The sequence below is a fragment of the Pogoniulus pusillus genome, chromosome 18, assembly GCF_015220805.1.
Source record: "Pogoniulus pusillus isolate bPogPus1 chromosome 18, bPogPus1.pri, whole genome shotgun sequence".
NCBI classification, from domain to species: Eukaryota; Metazoa; Chordata; class Aves; order Piciformes; family Lybiidae; genus Pogoniulus; species Pogoniulus pusillus.
This window is the reverse complement of record NC_087281.1, coordinates 9980796-9988597: the sequence shown is the minus strand read 5'-3', so window position 1 is coordinate 9988597 and position 7802 is coordinate 9980796. Positions and strand designations below refer to the sequence as shown.

Genomic DNA, 7802 nt, shown 5'->3' with positions numbered 1-7802 from the left:
GCCCTTGGCCTTGTTAAATCTCATCCCATTGGCCTCTGCCCACCCATCCAGCCTGTCAGGGTCCCTCTGCAGGGCTCTCCTACCCTTCAACAGCTCCACACCTGCTCCCAGCTTGGTGTCATCTGCAAACTGACTGATGCTGGACCCAATCCCCTCGTCCAGATCATCAGTAAAGATATTGAACAGGACTGGGCCCAGCACTGATCCTTGGGGCACAGCTCTAGTGACAGCTGCCAACTGGATGTGGCACCATTCACCACCACTCTCTGGGCTCAGCCATCCAGCCAGTTCTTGACCCATATCAGAGTGAATCTGTCCAAGCCACGAGCTGCCAGCTTGGCCAGGAGCTTGTTGTGGCAATTAACATTAAAATGTTACTTTGCTAACAACAGAAGAATGAAAGGATTGTCAGGATAACAACTGACCTTCAGGAATACATTTTATACTTCTCATAGAACTGCTTCATGCATTTTTAATTTCCATTCTGAAGTATTATTCAGGTCATTAATGAAGTTGTCTTTCCAAAACAGTATTCTGTTCCTGTGAAGTAATACCTAGCATAGAAGTTGTTGTATGCTAAAACAACCCTCAGCATGACACGTTATTATTTCTAAATGGACACAGGTCCACTCATCTGAAGATCCCCTGTATGCCATAGTTTCCAAGCCTAAATGTGGAAAATGAAGTGCAGATTTTCTGAGATGTCTGTTAGTTATCTTGGCTTTGATGCATGTCACAAAAGGTACGTGCAAAGAGCTGATGTTCTCTTTGGTTAATGAACAATTCGTAACGAAGTGGCACCTTGCTTTTAGCCCTTAGCACAAAGACCTTCCTAACAAGGTAAACTCCACCTAAGTCTGCAGTACTTTGAAGTAAAACCTAATTCTGGTGAAGGAAACCTGAGATATATTTACATCTTAAGTTGTGAAGGAGTGTTCTTCGCAGGACGTGAGGAGTTGGAAGAGACCTCTGGAGATCTTCAGGTCCAACCCCCCTGCCAGAGCAGGACCATATAAGGTAGCACAGGTCACACAGGAACACATCCATATGTGTCTTGAAATTTTCCAGAGGAGGAGACCTCACAAACTCTCTGGGGAGCCTGTTGTGCTCTGTGAACCTTACAGTAAAGAAGTTATTCCTGCACTGCATCAGAAGTGTGGGCAGTAGGTCGAGGGAGGTGATTCTCCCCCTCTACTCTGCTCTGCTGAGATCCCACCTGGAGTACTGCATCCAGTTCTGGAGCCCCTACTACAAAAGTGACGTGGAGATGCTGGATCATGTTCAGAGAAGGGCCATGTGGATGATAAGAAGGCTGAAGCACATCTCCTATGAGGAGAGACTGAGGAAGTTGGGGCTGTTCAGTCTGAAGAAGAGGAGGCTCCCAGGTGACCTTAATGTGGTCTTTCAGTATCTGCAGGGGGCCTACAAAAAAGCTGGGAAGGGATTTTTTAGGATCTCAGTAGTGAGAGGACTAGGGGGAATGGAGCAAAGGTGGAGGCGGGTAGGTTTGGACTGGATGTGAGGATGAAGTTCTTCACCATGAGAGTGGTGGTGATACTCTGGAATGGGTTGTCCAGGGAGGTGGTTGAGGTCCCATCCCTGGCAGTGTTTAAGGCCAGGCTGGATGAGGCTCTGGCCAGCGTGATCTAGGATAGGGTGTCCCTGTCCATGACGGGGAGGATGGAACTAGATGATCCTTGTGGTCCCTTCCAACCCTGACTGATTCTATGATTCTAAGTGGAATTTCCCGTGCTGCCTTTACATCCATTGCCCCTTGTCCTATCACAGGGCACAAGTGAGAAGAGGCTGTCTCTTCTTTCTTGACACCCAATCCTCAGATATTTATATACATTTATTAGATCCCTTCTTAGTTTTCTCCTCTCCAGACTAAAAAGGCCCATGTCTCTCAGCCTCTCCTTACAGGGCTGGTGCTCTAGCCCCCTAATCATCCTCACAGCCCTCCATTTGACTCTCTCAAGCAGATTCCTGTCCCTCTTGAACTAGGGTGCCCAGAACTGACCTGCTTAAGGGCAGGAAGGGCTCTGCAGAAGGATCTGGACAGGCTGAGGTCAGTTATATGAGATTCAGCAAGGCCAAGTGCCAGGTCCTGCACTTGGGTCACAATGACCCCATGCAATGCTACATTTAGAGGCTTAAGCAGAGCAGCTGGAAAGCTGCCCAGTAGTCAAAGACCTAGGAGTATTGATTAATAATGAGCCAGCAGTGTACTCAGGTGGCCAAGAAGACCAACAGCATCCTGACCCGTATCAGGGAATACTGTGACAAGCAGGACTGTGGAAGTGATTGTGCTTCTGTATTCAGCAGTGTGAAGGCTGCACCTTGAGTACTGAATTCTGTTTTGAGGCCCTCACTACAATAAAGAAATCCAGGTGCTGGAGCAAGCCCAGAAAAGGGCAACAAAGCTGATGAAAGGTCTGCAAAGCAAGTCTTATGAGGAGCAGTTGAGGGAACTGAGTTTTTTCAGTCTGGAGAAAACAAAGCTGAGGGGAGACTTTATCCCACTTTACAACTACCTGAAAGGAGACTGTAGAGAGATGAGAGATTGGTCTGTTTAACCAAGTAACAAGGGATAGGGCAAGCAGAAATGACCTAAAGTCATTTTCTAATTTTCTGATCAGGTAATGGTACTACAGTCAACCTGAGCAAGACTGGATAAAAGAAACTTCTTCACCAAAAAGGTTCTCAAACACTGGAACAGGTTCCCCAGGAGTGGCTGAATTGCCATCCCCGAAGGTGTTCAAAAGATGCACAAACATGTTGCTAAGGACATGGTTTAGTACCAGACTTGGCAGTTAGAAAACAGTTGGACTTGATGATCTTAAAGGTCTTCTCCAACCAAAATAATTCTAACCTTGCTGTAAATTGCTTTTTCTTCTAAGGCCACAGAGCATTAACAAAGTGACATGAAAACAGGCACATGTATCAGTGCAGCAACTCAGGCAACAGGTGTTTTACACCACTGGCAGGCAGATTTAGTCAGTGCTGGAATTCCAGCACACTCAGTACTTTCTTCAATCTCTTTTATGTCTCAGGTGAGTGAGTAGAGGCCATTTTCATCTGAAGCTATTTCTGTGAACAAAACAGACTTCACAGAAGTGACTTTACATACTCTTAACTGGACTACAACAAATGCAGAATTTGGTTGCAGACACTCTGAAAATATCCAGTATCTACATTTTCAACTTACCTAATATCTACACTTTAAACTGTAGACAAAGTGCTAAATCCTGATCCAGTGGATAAAGATACCAATTCAAGACACAGTGCTTAACTTTTTGTGTGAACCTCAAGTTACAGGAATTTTCTAACAGAACTAAATCAACAGCAACAGCCTTTCCCATTCCAAACTCTTAGTGCATTTCTGTACCTGTCAGATGTTTTTGTCAGCTTCTGACATTTCAAGGCTACACACTGCACAAAGGCAGCACCAATCCATTGATTTGCTTTATTGCGTCATATTTCTTAACCACTGCTGACTCATCCAGTTCTCCTGTAGTATCAATTTTGCCTTGTCTACAATACTCCTTAAATAATGAATTATCTGAAACTAAAATGTTTCCACAACACTTTTTTGGAACAAGCAAGCTTAAATGCCTTAATACTGCTCTTTGAGATGATACTATTTGGGAAAGAATAAAATGGTAAGATTTAAACCACATTTTCTGTTCTAGAGCAGAACCATTTTCAACTACAGATACAATATATATATAAAATTGTTTACAACAAAAAGACTAAAATACTAAATGGTAAACAATCACTCAAACCACACAGAATCACACAGAATGGTAGGGGCTGGAAGGGGCCTTGAAAGATCATCTAGTCCAGCCCCCCTGCCAGAGCAGGATCACCTACACCAGATCACAGTGGGACACCAGTCTGTCCCTTTTCCCACCTACTTGCCCCACTTTGCACCTTTTCCCCCTCCAAACCCAGAGCACCTGGGCTCTGTTGGAGTCTCCTCCCATCCCAGGTGTGTCCACTTCACCCTCCCTGCCCACTCCCCTTTATAATCAGCCCCAGGAAAGGCAGAAGCCCCAAGCTTGCCCAACTGGGCAGAGGGATCCTCCTCCTGGCATCACTGGTGAGTGCTCATGGTGCACACTGGGTGAATGGTGGAGGGGATCAAAGGCCGGGGGGCCTGGTGGCCCCCCGGTTACATAGGAATAGGTTTGGTGGTCACTCTGATGTGCAGTCATAGCATTGTCAGGGCTGGAAGGGACCTCAAGAGTCATCTAGTTCTAAGTCCTCTGCCACTGGATCAGGTTGCTCAGAGCCTGGTGTTAAAAATCTCCTTAAATACTGAGAAGTCTGAATTATGCTTATTAAATGTGAATAGTCTTTAGCATCTCTTTCCAAAGGCAGAGAAATGACCAAAGCTGGTCTTGAGTCCAAAGACTAAGCTATTCTGTTTGAGTCCCATTTTGGATCTGAGAAGGGTAAATCCAAAATTGTATTCCTGAAGCTCTCAGCTTTTGGGCTAACATGAGAAACAGCTGATATCAAAAGCATAACAACTTAATAGTTTATTCATGTAGTTGCTTAGGAGCAATTTGGTTTTATCTAGGCTCAGATTACTTTTAAGCCCACATTAAGAACTACACATTGTTTTTCAGACCTTGCTCGGTACTTTGTAGGTGTTCCTGTAAGCACACCAGCTGGGATGAGTCCTACACAAAACACTGACAGTCCATGTTTTTGGGAAGGTTTGGGAGTTGGGTTTCATTTGATGGGTTTTGAGGCTCTGTTTGTTTTAAAATAATGATTCTCTTCCTGCAACTGCAATAGGCACAGGTATTTTCATTCAATACATCAGTGGGTAGATCAGCCACTCAGGAGACAGACAATCTGCACTAATGATTTTCCTCCCAAACTAAGCAGACCTCCAACAACAGCAGAATGCTTTATGAGGGGCATTCTTCTTTCCCCTGCCTTAGGCTGAACACAACACAGAAAGCATCTGTCCTCTTTCATTACTACAGTGAAAGAATATATGACTTTCCCTAGCCACATGCCATCAGGTAGCAGTAAAAATGGGGCTTCTTGCTAATGCCCAATGAACTTCTGAAGAGCAACAGAAACATCACTTGGCTCTGAAAATTCTGAGGTAGCAACACAGAGCTGCTGCATGCAACTCAGTACCTGTGTAGGTAAATCCACACTACTCAGTGGAGAGAGAAAGACAAAAGATGTGTCAACTGCTGCATCATGAAGTTCAGTGTTTCCAGAGAGCCTCATATATAAAAAAGCTTGAATGAAATGGCAAACAGTATTTCCTGGGCAACTACTGAAAATGGCTGACTTGAACTTTTCTTCCTCCACTGCCTTCTTCTGTGCCTTGGTGACCAGTACTTAACAGATCACTTTCACATAAAAATGAAATTATCAGCAAATGACTGAAAACATGGAGTTGTTAATAGGATATCTAACAAGCTACCTTAAAGAGATTCATTTCTGCCTTGAAGATCTGTTACCATTCTGGTGCTTCACAGTGTCGCTTTGCCAAGATTTGACTTTAAAAACTGCATTTCATTTTAACAAGAACTTCTTTCATTTCCCTTTACACAGCAGATCTTTAAGAAATTAGCATTTAAAACTGCTGTTTGAATTCAAAGACCACTGAAGAGGCAGCCTGTAGGACTGATAAGCAAGCTTCTCTGTGGTTGCTCTAGAATTGCTTGCAAGATGATTAACGATCAAGCAGTTCAGACTCAAAATGGAATGGAAGGTTTCTTCCCTCAGACCTCACTATTATAAATCCTACAAGGTAAAAGGTGGAGCAGTGGGAATAGGGATAAGCATGGGGAACTTAAGGGAAAGAACACTGCAGCAAATGCTCTGTATCTAGGTATGGAAGAGTTGCTTGGATGCAGGTATTTGTAGCCAGAAACCCTCCCATGCCAACTTTAGTATCAGCAAGTCAGAGTATGATATAGTGATACACACACCCAGTATGAAAGTGTATGCCAGAAATGAGGGTGGAGATGCTGAAAAGAAAATGCAGACGTAACAGTTTTTGCTGCTGCCTGAATTCTCTGCAGAGTATATAGTATCTGAGGTTTCTGCAGATGCTTTGCTGTGCTGAGGAGTCAGATAATACCATTTTAGATGTCTTCAGTATAGCTTATAGAGCTTAACTTCTGTCGGTTGTGTTTGACTTCTATTGACATGGAAGAGTTTATGAACTAAAAAAGCTGCCATTGCCAAGCTTGTGTCTCCTATTTCCTATGGGAAGACAGGGGAATGGACAACTGAAGTAAAAAGTTAACTGTACGTGATGCATCTGTCTTAATCTATTTGTGAGTTTGCTCTGTTAATCAGAGCCTACTGACTTAATAAGGAAATCTTTCTTACTAGTGCATAAAAGCTTAATTTTTTACACACAGAAAATTAGCAAGGTTTGAGATTATCAGGAATAAAACAAAACCTGCCAGATGTAAGATGCCAATAAAAGTCTTACTGAGCAAGAAAAAAGTGCTTGCCTCTCACTGAAACAGGAAAGTAACTAAGACTTTGTAATAAGGCAGGAGATTGCATTTCAATGAATCTCTTGATTTTTGGCTTACCTTCATGCCCATCAACATTTAACTAATGCCAACACATACCTATACCAGATGGATTGTGAAAAGCCTTGCAAGAGTAAACCCAGGTATTTTTAGGGAAGAAACCCTGGTTTTTAAAGAGTATTAACCTAGACCTATAATCTTTTTTAAATGGAAATTTTAATATGTCATGACACTGTTGTAAGGAAAGGCTGGTGGCACAGAAGCAGGCTGTAAGTTACTCGAGGAAGACAAATTTCCATTGCATCCTCAAGCCACAGCGTCAGAGAGAAAAATGTGTTGCCTCTTTCTGAAAGAAACCTTTCAAATCACCTGCTTAAGAACAGGCCTGGTTCTAATTAGCTGAGAGTGCATGAGTTTGCCAACCCAGGGAAAGAAAATATCCACTGAGAATTTTTAGGAAAAAGTGCTATGATTTTATAGCACTTGCAGACTTTGATTATGTTTAATGGAATCATTTCGAGCTTGGAGCCATCTTCATCACTCCTCATTTCTCTGCTTGTCTAGCTTCTTATCAAAATACAGCTCTATTTAACAACAATATTTTCATGCAACAAACACTCATAAATCTACAAGAAAGAGTCTATTTAAAAAAAGGAGGTAAAAAATTGGGATTTTACATATTTACACTTTAAACACAAATCATAGAACCAACCAGGTTGGAAGAGACCTCCAAGATCATCCAGTCCAACCTAGCACCCAGCCCTATCTAGTCATCTAGACCATGGCACTAAATGCCTCATCCAGGCTTTGCTTCAACACCTCCAGGAATGGTGACTCCACCACCTCCCTGGGCAGTCCATTCCAGTGCCAATCACTCTCTCTGCCAACAACTTCCTCCTAACATCCAGCCTAGACTTCCCCCAGCACAACTTGACACTGTGTCCCCTTGTTCTGTTGCTGGTTGCCTGGCAGAAGAGACCAACCCCCACCTGGCTACGACCTCCCTTCAAGTAGTTGTAGACAGCAATGAGGTCCCCCTGAGCCTCCTCTTCTCCAGGCTGCACACCCCCAGCTCCCTCAGCCTCTCCTCATAGGGTTTGTGTTCCAGGCCCCTCACCAGCTTCATTGCCCTTCTCTGGACATGTTCCAGTACCTCACCATCTCTCTTGAATTGAGGGGCCCAGAACTGGACACAGTACTCAAGGTGTGGCCTGATCAATGTTGAGTACAAGGAAAGAATAACCTCCCTTGTCCTACTGGCCACACTGTTCCTGAGCC

At 43.7% G+C, this 7802-nt stretch overlaps 1 protein-coding gene across 5 annotated transcripts in view; it reads right to left on the bottom strand.

Annotated features, from left to right (window-relative positions):
- PIGF (phosphatidylinositol glycan anchor biosynthesis class F) overlaps window positions 1-7802 on the bottom strand; it is a 43954-nt gene that overhangs the window by 7463 nt on the left and 28689 nt on the right. The gene's annotated exons all lie outside the window — the stretch shown is intronic.